Source organism: Artemia sp. Qi Xiang Cuo, chromosome 5 (genome assembly GCF_049724085.1).
Source record: "Artemia sp. Qi Xiang Cuo chromosome 5, ASM4972408v1, whole genome shotgun sequence".
Classification (NCBI taxonomy): domain Eukaryota; kingdom Metazoa; phylum Arthropoda; class Branchiopoda; order Anostraca; family Artemiidae; genus Artemia; species Artemia sp. Qi Xiang Cuo.
In genome coordinates, this window is record NC_142798.1 from 71951700 (window position 1) to 71967060 (window position 15361).

Below are 15361 nucleotides of genomic sequence, written 5' to 3' on the forward strand. Positions count from 1 at the left end.
TTTGCGTTTAAAATATATAAACCAACTTTACAAATATATACAATCAAAATAAACTTATTTCTTCACTTAACCTATTTGGGGGAGACTGCTATCTCCTATGAGATAGTCTAAACAGGTTTCCTATTAAAGCTTAGCGGTTATAGGCCTATACACTTTTTCTTTTATGTCTGTATCTATCCAATGATTTAAATTTAAATTAAGAAGTTTGTAGTATAACTAGTTCGCATGTTTTCCTCCAAGTTTTCCGACCGCGCCAGTTCTGCCGGGGGGATTTTATGTGTGTTGGCTCTGTACCACTTGTGACCGTGTCACTTGTGCCATCAAGGATTCAAGCTGTGTTATTAAGGATCGAGCTAACTTCGCCGTTATGGAATTGCTCCCCTTGTGCCGCTTAGGTTTTACCTTGAGCCGCTGAGTCGATATAAACTTGTGCCGCTAAAGATTGCGCCACTCGTAATAAGAGGAAAGGAATGAGTATTATGAAGGGGTAAAAAAATAACCGCGCCACTCCCTTTGAGAGAAAATAAAATAGACTAAATAATGAATTAGATTTTTTTTTCGAGTTGATTAATTAGGCTTGGGAGCAGTCAATCTAGGAGAGTAATCATTCTTTGTAGGGCTATAAAAGTTAAAGGTAGTGCTACCTATGAAGTCCAGATGACCGAGCTATCTACTATGCGATCAGATACCGACCTATAATAAAAACAAACGCAAATAGAAAAGTAATGGATTTATTGAAACTTACATTTCAGGTGTACAACAATGTATGTATATGAGCAAGGCTTCACTTCAATTAGAATAATAATTTCATAATTGCTCGCAGAATGGTAGGAACATAATGTCTGTAATCATAATTTCCGTAATTATCATGTCTGTAATCATAACGCCCAAAAAACACTTTTCTAACACTATAAAACACAAGTTTTGGTTCTGCACGCTAAGAGCTATTTCACGATTGGCCCAACTCCTGTGGAGGGTCTGCTACTTTGTAATTATGTTTGCAAACTATACTCATTATGCTAACTGATTGCCTAATAATTTATTCTCAATATTCTGATTATTAGGCATTCATACTTCTTAGATAACTTAAAACTTTCAATGACCTGTGCATTTCTTGATTTTTTATTGCCAAATGTATTTATAAAACTCGAAATTGTCTGTTTTGATTAAAGCCGATGTGTGGCTGAGAATTACATGCAGTTTTTCTTTTGTTGATTAAGAATTTAGACTCAAGTTTGAAACGGGATTTAAGCTTAATTAGGGGGAGTTTAATTTATATCAGAAGTATCCTCAGAAGGAAAGAATTTTATTTTTTTGTATTTTAAATATATCACATATTACTCACGGTACAATGTCACTCCTTACTTTCAGTTAAAAAAACTTGTTTTTTTTCTTTAATTTTTGAACCTTTTTGAACTAATACAGGTTTTGATTTTGGCTCACCATATATGAATATTTAAAACAAAATTTGCATACTAGTTTTACTTTTATTTAGTTAAATGGCTTTCTCGAAAGTTGTTTAATTTTATTTACGAACGTTTTTATTAGTAATAAATACACGTAACTTACGAATTAACTTACGCAACGAACTTCTATATTCATATATTTTTAATACATATATTAGAGGGTTCTCCCCCTAGTCAATACTTTGCTCTTTACGCTAAAGTTCGAATTTTGTTCCAATCTTTTAAAAATGACCTCTTAATTACAAAGACCGTTAATTATAATAAATAGTTCTTATGAAAGTACTAAAAAATCTTTGGCTTAAAGAGCGAGGTATTGACTAGTGGGCGAACCCAATCATATACGTAATAATTTCTGTTCGTTTTAAGTTTTGATGTGGCTCCTTACTTTCAGCTGAAAAACTTGTTGTTTTTTTGTATTTAATTTCTGATCGTTTTTTTAAATAATACTGGAAAAGCTGGCGTCCCCTTCATAGCAATGTCCGTTCCCCCATTAAAACTTCCTCCATGGAAATATCCTCCCACATAGGGAGGTCCTTCCCCCAGGAAGGGCTGTAAGTTGTAGTTGCAAGTTGTCACTACGTTTTCATTCCTCATGCGTGCTGCTAACGAGCTTTCACTTCCTTTTTCTAAAATGTCATAAAATGGTATATTGGAATTAGCAATTTTCTTCCTCTTCATTCTTGCTAATTCTCTAACACATTTGTTTTTAAAATATCTTTCGTCTTCATTGAATACGTCAAAGTAAATATTGTAACTTATTCAACTTGTCTCACAACGTAATTTTTTTGACACACATAGCTGCTTTCATTTTCATTGGAAATTTGTTTTACATTTGGGCAGGATTAAAGAAGAAAATTTACATCAAGAACTTTGAATGAACTTCGTCAATGAACTTTCACTGAAAATAATCCAGTGAATAATATGGAAGTTCATTATTTTGTGAATGACCCTAAAAGTTATTTGTTTTTTTACATATAGATATGCTAGTTTCAATTTTGTCATTATACTATTTCTACTGAAGTCGGTCGCTGTTTATGTCACCGAAATATCCGGACTTTTGTACCTGTTTTTTCACTGTCTAAATAAATGGATTTATCCCCATTTGAAAGTTTATTTGTTCGTCTTAGAACGGCAGTGTGGTCTAAGAAAACAACACCTAATTTAAAGGTGTTATGTCGAAAAAAAAAGTAGTAGTCTTAGCTTTAGTAGCAATAGTAGCAGTAACAGTAATAATAATAGTAGCAGTAGAAGTAATTTTAGGAGTAAAAGCAGTAGTATTCTGATGCAAATATTGTCTTTTGATTAGTTCAACATTCGCCACAAAAAGCGTTGTAAGTTTTAATTTCACACACAAAAGTGTTCCTAATATATTGCTGGTATGCCCTTTTGACGACCTGCATACGGATGGAAGGATGGACTACCCAAATCAATTCTTGAGATACACCCTTTTGACAATCTGCATGCGCAAAGTGTGTTTTGATTTAGTTCACATTCCCCGTGAATATTCTGTCAAACTTTCACCTTCATACTTGTAGCCTTAATTGTACAAGTACCATAGTAGTAGGGATAGTAGAAGGAAAAGTAGTATCAGTAATAGTGCTAATAGCAGCAAAATAATAGCAGTAGTATTACTCTGTTTATTTGTGAACCGGACTTCCAAATAGATAGCACGAAAATAGGCTATATCTTTTTTCCCAGATAAAATCCATAACAGTTGATTAATGTGTTTGAGGGAGGGACGGGCTAAATTTGTTTGGTTCCTTGGTAAGATGAATCATTACTAAATAATATTCTTTAAATGATAATTGGTGAATAATCACGAATAAAAGCCAAAAAAAAGATAAAATTCCCTTGGATTTTCCTCTGCCCCCTCCTGAAATTTAAATTTAATATTTACTCTTCTGGCTCATTTGAAGAGAAACCAACTTCTTTTGTTTTTCTTATCAACTGGGATTCCATTAGCCCAAGCATAAGTTGATTAATGTGTTTGAGGGAGGGACGGGCTAAATTTGTTTGGTTCCTTGGTAAGATGAATAATTACTAAATAATATTCTGTAAATGATAATTGGTGAATAATCACGAATAAAAGCCTAAAAAAAGATAAAATTCCCTTGGATTTTCCTCTGCCCCCTCCTGAAATTTAAATTTAAGATTTACTCTTCTGGCTCATTTGAAGAGAAACCAACTTCTTTTGTTTTTCTTATCAACTGGGGTTCCATTAGCCCAAGCATAAGTTTCGAACCGGTTTTTATTCTCTTTATCTTCCTTTATTGGGAATACATTATAACTATTTTTTTTATAAATGGCCTTTTGTTTTTAGTCCGAGTAACAAATGCACAAGTTTTGAATCGATCGACAAAAGATTTTGAGTCTCTTTGGCCCCGTTTTTTCTAGGTCGCGAGCGTGCCCTGGAATGCTTTCTCATATTAAATTTCTCTTAAGCCATGGAGTTAGGGTTGCAAGTTTTAAATTGATTAGAGACAAACAGTTTTCCGTCTATTCCTTAGTTCCCTCTTCGCCTTTTATTTATTTTTTACCCAAAGACTCGTCCCTGAAAGCATTAAGTGATAGCAAGTCCGTCATCAAAGAAGCCCTTTTCCCTGTTCCATTCTCAAACACATTTGTCAGCAAATTGACAGTTCCTATTATCCATAATCCTTGCCTCAGGCGCTTTGGGGGTCTTGTGACCCCTATAAGGAATCTATTGAACCTGGCAACTGTTTTGACAACATGTTTCCTCAAAATTTTGGTTGGTTGTCTTGGTGGGTTACGGGGTACTGGGTTGTGAAAAAGACACGGAAAAATGACTGGTCAACCTTCAATCATTATCGACCCATTGAAAAGCGCCCTTGAACTTTAATTTTCCAGTTAAGTCAGCTCGCTTTGAAGTTGCTACGAACACCCCTTCCATATGAAGTGTCCGGGGGAAAAATTACATCAAAGAAAAAAACACAGGGAGTAAATCATTCAAGCGTGTTATATGTGAGAAAAGTTGTAAGACAAGAAAAGATGTCGCATGGAAGAAAAGCTACCCAACAGGTCTTATTTGAGCAGACAGGAGAATCCACACAGAAAAATAAGCCATGCAAGAAACATTTTATCGGAAGTTGACTTTGAATCTCTACCATGGAAAAAGCTATTGTTACTAGAAGGCTTTCCATTTTTAAGTAAAAATATATGAGGTTTTCCTATGGTTTTCACCTGAGCTGTGCTACAAACACTAAAACACCAAATACGAGAAATAGGGAATTTAGATAAAAAAAAATAGATCTACTAGTGATCTACGGTAAAAAAGAGAAGAAAAAAGTGCTCATATTTGTCTCAGTTCTTGCTGACTTGGTGTCTATGCTTCCCTAAATAAAATATTTTGAGAAGGCAAATACTTGATGCCATCCATAAATAATATTTGTGACACTTGTAATGTAGGTAATACTGTAAATAGCACTTCGAATGATATTTGGGATGTGTTTCTCACTTGTGTGTCTTATGTTCAAACAACAAATAAACTCTTTTAACAAGAATTCGTACCCATTGGTTCAATTAGATAGAATACACAATGATGGGGCACCATCTAATTATTTTTTTGTTAAAACTCTTTTTTCAACCTCTCTCTATCTAACCTAACATAAACGAAATAACGCTTTTATCTTTTCTTATTATCCTCTATTGATGTAATATGAATAAGATTTTCATTCGAGTCTAGTACTTTTATTGAATAAATTTTTTTTAACTGAAAGTAGGGAGCGACATTAAAACTTATAACAAACAGAAATTATTCCGTATATGAAAGGGGCTGTCTCTCCTCAACGCCTTGCTCTTTACGCTAAAGTTTGACTTTCTCACAACTCTACTTTTTATAACAATAAAAAGATTTTTAGCGTAAAGAGCGGGGCGTTGAGGAGGGACAGCCCCTTTCCTATACAGAATAATTTCTTTTCGTTTTAATTTTTAATGTCGCTCCTTACTTTCAGTTTAGAACAACTTTTTTGATTGGACGATTTTGAGAAAAAAGGGGGCGAGGGAGGGGGCCTAGTTGTTCTCCAATATTTTTGATTCCTTAAAAAGGGCACTAGACCTTTTAATTTTATTTATGAACGTTTTTATTAGTAAAAAATATACGTAACTTATGAATTAACTTACGTTTCGAACTTCTATATTAGTATAGTTTTATTACGTATATGAGGGGGTTCCCCACCTTATCAATACCTCGCTCTTTACGCTGAAGTTTGAACTTTATTTTAATTCTTTAAGTATGACCCCTAAATCACAAAGGCCATTTAATTAGAATAAATAGCTCTTTTGAAATGATTAAAAATACTTTCGCGTCAAGAGCGAGGTATTGAGGAGGGTAAGAACCCCTCATTTACGTGATAATTCCTGTTTGTATGAATTTTAATGTTGCTCCTGACTTTCAGTTGAAAAAAACTTCTTTTTTTCTATTTAATCGCTTATTGTTTTTTAAATAATGCTGGAAAATCCAGCACCCCTTCATGGAAATCCTCTTCCCCCATGAAAAATTCCTCCATGGAAAGATCCTCCCACGTACCCCCCCCCCCCCAAAAAAAGTGTCTGTATACTTCCCAGTAACCAATACTATATGTAAACAATGGGCAAATTTCATCACTTGCATCCTTTCCTCCGCGGATTGTTCTTTCAAAGCCACTTTATAAGGTTTACAATAAAGTTGGAAACCTGATTCAGGTAACAAATCGCTCAAAATCTATTAATTTGCTTGATCTCGTATCTCTTGCATGTTTTATTTATTTCAACTTCCTGGTGCTCCTTAGTGTCCTTCAGCTCCTTAGTGTTCTGCCGTCTTTCATTTTCTATGGAATGCATGTTTTATTTATTTTTACTTCCATGGTGAACTCCTTCAGCTCCTTAGTGCTCTGCCGTCTTTTACTTCTGGTGAAAATAATTGTCATCTCCGTAACGCAAATCGAGTTCAAGTTAATTTACTCTATCAATTAAGTCAAACTACAATCCTGTAACGGCAAAATAAGTCCTATGGAAATAGAGGGTTGATACGCTCAAAGGTGCCACTAGTTTAGCTCATTCCAATATAGAAGTCTATTTTTAAGAAGTCCAGGCACTGTTTTATATTTTACAAAAGCATAACTTAACTCGTTTATGGTTTCACAACCGTTTGTCGAATCTCTTAGAACTTCCCAGTCTTCTTTTTTCATAAGAGAGCATGCTTGGGTGAACATTCTTATGTGTTCTGTCCCTGTCCACCAGACCACAAGATGCTTAAGAATCATATACTTAAACGGTATATGCTTAAATTTAATGTAGTAACATTTTCCATGTGGTGTCTCATACCATGGTTGTCTTATCATCACAAACATGCTAAAACATGAGCATTTGTGAACATGAGCAGCCTCGAGTACCATACCTTAATTATTGAAGTTTAAGCTATAGATAGCCGTGGAATTACAAGTTCAAAAGTGTGCTATATTTATTTTGCCTGCAATGCCATACTTTTCCTTTGCTATTTGCATATATGGGATGGGTGTGTTTTACGTATTTTTTTTTCCGAGTGTAAAAGCCACCACTAGTCATTAGAACAAAGCGTGCTATCTTTGTGATGAAATTAGATTTAGTTTCGAGAACCTAGTCATGCAGTAGTTGGTTGTAATTCTACCACCACTTAAACACTTGTCAGTATTTACTGACACCTGATTGACTAATAGTCAGTAAATCATTAAAAGCAGCAATATCACACATAAATATAGTAAAAAAAATAAAACAAGATATCCTCTTGTTTGCTTAAATACATAAGATATTTCATGCCTTTTTCTTGAACTATGGAGTTTGCAAATAGTGTGTATGCTGCCTCAAGTAGGCTACCTTATTTATGCATATATTTAACTTGTGAAGATTGTGTGAACTTGTGAAGCTTTGAATTGATCTATGCCTTGCTTAAAACTGATCTTGTTTATTTATTACTTTTTCTATTTTCCGTTTTCCAATTATTCCATAGATTTATTACTAAAATTACAACAAAGGACTTGCAGGTTTTTACTTTTGAAGTGAAAAATGAAACATAAATACCTTGAAGACCTGGTTTAGGAGGTTTCGTTATATTTTTTTAGCAGTTAAATTGTTTCAAATAATTAAAATGTGTGGCTCTTTAATGAAGTAAAATTTGATGCTGTATTTTCTCTTATGTTCCTCATATAATCAATAATCATTTATGTAAATAGGAAATTCGAGCATAGAGGTATTTTTCATGGAGGTGCCAAAACACAATACAAAAATTATAAGATCTCAAAAACACCATGAAAATATTTTATTGGTACAAAAACTAAGGTGTTGAAGCTTACAATCTCCTATATGATCTAAGTTGGTATCACCATTTTTCTAATTGGCATTCTCATGCCGATACTTTCCATCAGCTCCGCCTGCAAATTTTCAAGTATCCTGGAGTTTTTGGAATTCTGAAGTTTTTGGTTTCTTCTATTATTAAAACGTATCAGAAAGAAACAGGCTCAATCAAATATCAGCTATTTTTCTTTGATGCTTAGCCCAGAAAAATGGTTTTCATGAACAAAGGATCATGATAAGTAAGTAAGAATGCACGGATTACTAGCAACCAATTGGAATCCACAGGCATAGTTGTCTCAGACAAAACTAAAGGATTTTCGAGTGCAAAGAATGCAGAGGTAAAACAAAAAAAGATTCACTCTAACTAAATATGACATGAAAAAGAAGTGCTGTGTAAAGTAGAGTTATTCACGCCTATGCAAAATGCAAATTTTTACATCTCTAATTGGTAAATAATTCAAAACAGATAGCAATGTCACACACATTTTCTTTAGCAAAAGAGGTAATGCTGTCATTATTGAAGAAACAAAGTCATCTGTAGGGTATTTTAGTAGATCATACACTGATAAAGATAAGAAGAAAAAAGTCATCTGTATGACTTTATTATATTGCTTCATAATAGAATGAGATAATCAAAAGTTTGATTTATTTAGGTTACTTTTTAATTGTAGAAGGTATAAAAACCCATCAACATTTCGAAAAGCTTTCGATTTGATTAACCACAATTTACTCATAGATAAACTCATAAATGAATTCCACATTGAAACTTCCCTTGTTAAGCTTGTTGCCTCTTTTCTCTCTAATAGATTTCAAGCAGTGTAAATATCTAAATTGTTTCTTAGATCATCTCCTCATATTTAATTCCTCAGGGGACTATTCTAGGCCCTCTCCTCTTTTCTCTTTAATTAACACCCTTTCAACCCTTCATGACAATAGGTGGAGATTTATCAACGACTTGACAGTTTTAGAGATATGTCATAAAAACATTTTTAGCAACCCAATTGACATACTCCAAGATATTGCCTGTGAGGCCCATTCCTTTGACATGACAGTTAACCCTTCTAAATCCGCAATAGTCTCAGTAAGTTTCCTTGAATCTGCTCCCCCTTTTCTTATTCCTATTCCTCCTGAAACCTCTGTCACATCTCTTAAGCTCCTTGGCATTACAATTTCTTCCAATTTGAAATGGGATGACCATATAAATAATATCTTACGACAAGCAAGCTCCTCGCTTTCCCTCTTTAAACTTTTAAATAAATTTAGTTGCCCCCAATAATATTTACTACAACTATACATTTCTTTTTTGCGTCCCATATTAGAGTATGCTTGTCTTGTGTGGCACCCTGGCCTCTCAAATGAAGCAACAAAAAAGATGAAAATGTCCAAAAGAGAGCTCTAAGAATCATTTTTAAAGAGGGCAAGGTAAACCATATTTGCATTTGTTAAATATTTCAAAACTAGAGACCCTCGAGAGAAGAAGAAATAATTTGTGCCGCCGTTTTGGTAAGTTGGCACTTCTGAATCCCCGTACTTTGAACCTTCTCCCTGAATACCATGTACCTGATAGAAATCGTTCTCCACGAACTGTGTCCCAGCCTATCCCCACCTTATCTTATATTCTTTTTACTACCTTGCGGTAAAAAAATCTTTTATTCTTTTTTTACTCATATAACAAATAGTTGCTAATTTGTACATAAATCTCTTTTTATCTCTTACAGATAAAAGAAACAGCTCTTTTTTCTTTTTTTGTTCCCTATCCCCTTTTTATGTTGTTTTTAAAACATTTTTAATGTATGTACTAATTAATTTTTTTATAGTTTCATCAGTTTTTATCTTTCTAACTAGTTGCCATTTTCCGGCTTTTGATATAACTGACAAAGGAACGATATAGCACTCTGATATTCTTTTTACATTTTTGCATTGTTTGCCAATTTTTTAACTGTTGTGCTTTTGTTATGATTTTCTTGTTTATTTGTTTTTTTCATGAATTTCGAAATTCGAATTCGGCTCTTCAGGGCTTGTGATAGTAAATTCTCGAAATAAATATCTCTCTCTAACATGACTTTATTTAGGCTTCTCTACGATGTCTATGATTTATATGCTATATGAAATACCATCTGTATGAAATTTTAGTGCATCTAACTGAGCCAGTGCCGCAGAACCACGCTCCAAATCTGAAAGAGATCTTGGTATATGACAGTTTGGTTTAAAGTTGTGCCACCATAAAAGTGAAATTGTGCCGAAAGCTCCATTTTCCGAGTGAAAATACAACGGATAAAAATTTTCCGACTAAGAAATATGCTAATTTGAAAACTCAATGCGGAATCGTCTCAAAAAAGTGCCAAAACGCCGCAAATGCGCTATATCTAGCCACTGGTCTGTAATTCTTAATCTGTCTAGCCATTTCGGCATGGCTACCAAAATTTTGGGTTTGTCACGCTGTTTGGGTCACAAAAGTGTGGCTTGTCATACTATTTAGGTCAAAAATAAACTTTTAGGCTCTCATTATCATACGTTGTATTTTGTTAAACCTTGCATCAAAACATAACAAACACAGATTGTTGGCATTGCCATAAAATCATCTCTGGTAAAAAAAAACGGCAACATTGTAGTTGTCACTTGTCGGCTCTCATTGTCGCATGTTGTCAATTGGTAACCTTGCGTCAAAACGAAACACCACAAACAGAGATTGATGGTACTGCCACAAGATCGTCTTTGATAAAAAGTTGTGACGCTGTAGTTGCCATTTTTTGGCTCTCATTGTCATACGTTGTCAATTGGTAACCTTGCGTCAAAACAATCAAACAGATTGTCTTGTCGGCACCGTCATAATATTGTCTTTGGAACCGGCAACGCTGTAGTTTTAGAGAAACAGAATTTGTCTCTAGGATAGTGTTTTATACTGAAAGCCTAAATGAGTGAGGTAGAATAACCTAGCTAGCCTACTTATTGCTATCTTGGAAAAGGTTAGGTTAGAAAAATGAAAGTTAAAATTCTACTTTGGCTATCTTAGAAAGGGGTTAGGTTAGGAAAATGAAACTTTTAGGGATGGGTCTAAAGGCTAAAGTATGTCCTGGAAAGGTATTTTGAAGCATCTACCTCCACTCCTTCTCCCTCTAGAGGGCCCTGACCTTTTAAAATATGTGTATTATTAAAGTGAAACCTTGCATAACAGATCTTCTGCTTAAATAGAGTAAAAGAAAATTGTTTTCAGCTTCACAACTTGGTCAATATCGACCAAATCATATTATTGAGTTAGGACTAAAGTGAATACACCATTTGATGCCTTTTTTTATGCTGATTACGAATATTATAAGCAATAATTTCAGCCCCCCCCCCCTATATATGCCAATTCAGGGTTAGGTTAGGTTGTGTTAGGTTAGGTTAGGTATAGCCTGTATAGGGGGGGGGGCTGAAATTAATTTCCAATAGAAATGCTTATTATATTCATAATCAGCATAAAAAAGGCATCAAGTAGTGTATTCACTTTATTTGAAACTCAATAATATGATTTGGTATATATTGACCCACAACTTGACTCAATATCAACTTCTGAGGGTTCAAAGATCTGCAAACACATTTTCTAATTTTATAAAAAAACAGTCAATATATACCAAATCATATTATTGAGTTTCAAATAAAGTGAATACACCATTCAATGCCTTTTTTTATGCTGATTACAAATATAATAAGCATTTATATTGGAAATTAATTTCAGCCCCCCCCCCTCTATAGCGGATATACCAAACCTAACCCTGAGTTGCCAGATATAGGGGGGGGGGGGCTGAAATCAATTTCAGATAGAAATGCTTATTATTTTCGTAATCAGCATAAAAAAAGGCATTGAATGGTGTATCCACTTTAGTCCTAACTCAATAATATGATTTGGTATATATTGACCAAAAAACTATTGAAATTGCTCAAAATTCTACTCAAATAACAGGAATTACATTTTCAGAACTTTTACAAGAGAAAAAGAGTATAAATTTGGGACCAGTACTGGTCATAAGAAGACATGTTAAGAAAATAATTCTTACTTCATAATATGCAGAATTATCCTAGTTAACATATTATCCAAGGGGAGGACCTATATCGTCACTATTTTCCTTTTTTCCAGTTATACAATCACATTTTTAAATATTTTGTCTTTTCTCAAAGGCTTGAAAATCATTTTAAAACAAATACCCAAGAGCCATCTACCTAACCTAAGCCTATTTATATCTTATAACCCAATATTAGCCTATTTATATCTTTTTGGTAGATGGCAGTGATGATATTTAACTTCCCTATAGCCTTTAGAATAATTGAAAATGGAAAAATGCAATCAAATATGTTTATTTTTCACAATTTTGTTAAAAATATTATGCTTATTATGAAGTAATAAATGTTTTCTTAACATGTCTCCTTGTGATCAGTACTGGTGCTAAATTTATACTAGAAAAAGAAACTGATAACAAATTTCTAAGCCTTTGAAATCAAGAGAAGGTTAGCATGGACTGCATTCATTTGACTGTCTATAGCCAACGTGTCCACATAATGGGAGAGTACCATAATACTGAAAATATGCTAAAAAAATAATTCTTAGACCTACTTCATAATGTTTAGAATAATTATAGTTAACACATTTCAACTCTGCAGTATAGTTTACCCACAACCTCCCCCCCCCCCCCTAGAATGCAAATATATAACCCAAATTATATATTTTCTATGTATTTTGCCATATGTCATTCTTGTTTCAACCTATGAAATTAAATAAAAAAGATATTAAATATTTAAGATATTAAAGATAGATATGATTGCCTTCACAACTCAGCAACAGTAAAAATAGTGATGATAAAGGTGCTCCCCCTGGAAAATATGTCAGCTAGGATTATTATGCATATTATGAAGTAAGAATTGTTTTCTTAACATGTCTCCTTGTGATCAGTACTGATCCTAAATGTATACCAGAAAAAGTAACTGATAACTGAAAGTTAAGGTACAATGTTGTTTTGTCAAAATTTCAAGTAGACAAATTTCTAAGCCATAGAAATCAGGAGAAGGTTAACATGGAAGCTAGGCAATAAGTTCTCAGAGTATGTTTTTAGTTCTGGATTCATTACTGAAAGTTTTATTTTCCTAACATAGGCTAACCCCTTTCTGAGATAGCAAAAAGTAGCTAACTAGAATTTTACCCTTTTTATTGTTTTCTCTATGTAGGCTATAAGCAGAGTAGTATAATGTCTTCTGTGACATATGTGTGGATCATATATTTAAGGAGAAAACCAAAAAGTCATCTGTACAGCTTTATTAATACTGCTTCATAATAGTATAATGTTTAAAATGTCATACAGAGGACTTTGTATTATTCTCCATGTTTAGAGGAAACACAATATTGTCTTTTTTTTGAAGTTATAGTGCTTTCTATATGAGAGTAGATGACAGTATTTGTTGCCTAGTATATAAGGGACTGACAACTAGTGGTGTTTTTGTGGGGGGGGGGGGGCCAGGGGGGCTGTTCCCCCTCCATCCCAATAATTTGGAGAAAACTATAATTCATTAAGTAACTTATAAGTATAGAATCAAGGCAGCTGGGAAAGAAATATACTAAAAAACAATTCTTAGACCTACTTTATAATGTGTAGAATAATTGTAATTAACACATTTTGACTCTGCACTATCGTTTCCCCACAACCTCCCCCCCCCCCCTTGTATGCAAATATATAACCCAAATTATATATTTTCCATGTATTTTGCCATGTGTCATTCTTGTTTCAACCCATGAAAGTAAGTAAAAAAAATATTAAATATTTAAGATATTAAAGATAGATATGATTGCCTTCACAGCTCTGAATTAACTAATAAATATGGTTCTAGAGGTCCTGAATTGCCCTGGAAATGTAAAGTTCCAGTGGAATTAGGTGGGAGTACAATAGTTCCATATCAAACAGTGCAAGAGTTTTTCAAAAATACAGAATTGTATCCTTTTATTGATGTTCTAACTACAGAGATTGGAAGTAGGCTAGAAGAGAACAGTTTGGACATTTTGAACAGCTTAAGTGTAATGCTAGGTGCAAACAAAATGAACAAAGACAGTGTAAGCTTTGTGTGTAAATACTATAAGCTTGATTTTGAATGCTGCATGTCTGAGCTAGTGTTTTTATGGAGTTGAGGATATCAAAAACAAAACATTCTAGAAAGAGCATCTGTTTTGCTGAAAAACGCTTGAAATGTCTGTTTCCTCTGATATTTGATCTATTTAAACAGTACTTCACTATTCCTATGAATTCTGTGTTGTGTAAAAGACCTTTTTCTTGTCTTTGATGGTTGTAGACATACTGCCACAACACAATGGGGCAAGAAAGATTACCTTCACTTGTAGTGTTGGCAATTGAAAAAGAAAACATAGACAACTACAATTTTTGTAACAAGTCTGTGTGTATTGTAGGTTTATTTTATATGTACACTTGTCTGATTTTGAAATATCACTAGATTTGCATTACAATATAATATTAGACTTAAAATTATATGTAATAAAACTTGGAATTATCCTGAATTTTTGCTTTTGCTTTATGTGACCTGCTTATTTCAATGCTATTTATTAATATAAAGCAGCAAACCCACTACCAAATCAATTTAATAAAAGGTCATTAATAATATTTCAATGAATCATGCATAGTAAAAGTTTAGCACAACAAATTTAATCTTACAGAGTCAAAATCTGTTAAAATTGCATGCAACTGAATAGCACAATACATGGGGCTGTTAAAATGGTGCTTGGTTCAACTATAAGATAGAGCATCCTGTGCTGGGATGGGAGGTTGGGGAATTGGAGGGGGATAGGTTCTACAATATTAGCAGTGAAGCCTGCTGGAAAAAGCCAAATGTATATGAAATTCACCTTAGCCCACGCAAAAGCTTTATTAAACTATACTACTGTCACCTGCAGCAACTCATTGCCAATAATCTTAGTAAAAGCTTGATTGCCAGTACTTAATTTTATGTTTATTTAATGTGTGTTTATTGTTTATTATGTATTGTGTAATTTTTTGAATTTAACCTAGTACCCTAGTAAGTGGTCTTCAGTAAGTGGTAGCTTTTCTTCAGTAGTGCTCAAATAAAATACTTGCCCCCCCAATAAAAATGCTGGTGCTATGCCCCTGCTGATGGCTGTAATGGTAAAACATTGCACACTCAACAGAAGGCTTGATAGAGTTGATATTTTGCATAGTTTAATTGTTGAGCAAAGTTAGGACAAAAACAATTTGTATAGGACAAAAACAATCATTTGTAAGACCACCAGTACTGGGCCAGTGCCTAATCCTGGCCAGACATTCTGATTATAAAGTATCTTTCCTATAGTCTACATAGACAAAGATTCCTAGTCTTAGACATTATGTATCTAGTGTTAGATAGTTGTGATTGGCTGATGGTTATGACTAGACTATTTGGTGTTTGCTGATTACAGTCTTGGAAAACATATGGTTTTTCAATATTTGAGTTTAAACAAAAGTTACCTCTTCACCCTAGCCTATTTAAATACAATTATCCTGTTTCACAAAACTTGTCTTTCATTAAATCTATCTCAG

The 15361-nt window shown here is 33.7% G+C and overlaps 1 protein-coding gene across 8 annotated transcripts in view; it reads left to right on the plus strand.

Moving 5' to 3' along the window:
* Positions 1–10640: 10640 nt before the first annotated feature.
* LOC148952482 (uncharacterized) overlaps positions 10641–15361 on the plus strand; it is an 83844-nt gene continuing 79123 nt past the window's right edge. For 7 of the 8 annotated variants that reach the window (XR_016141813.1, XR_016141810.1, XR_016141812.1 and 4 more), the window contains exon 1: positions 10641–10716. The gene's annotated coding sequence lies outside the window, so the exon portion shown is untranslated. Of the gene's footprint in view, positions 10760–15361 lie in introns of all 8 variants that reach the window. The other variant, XM_089089911.1, reaches the window with a different exon arrangement.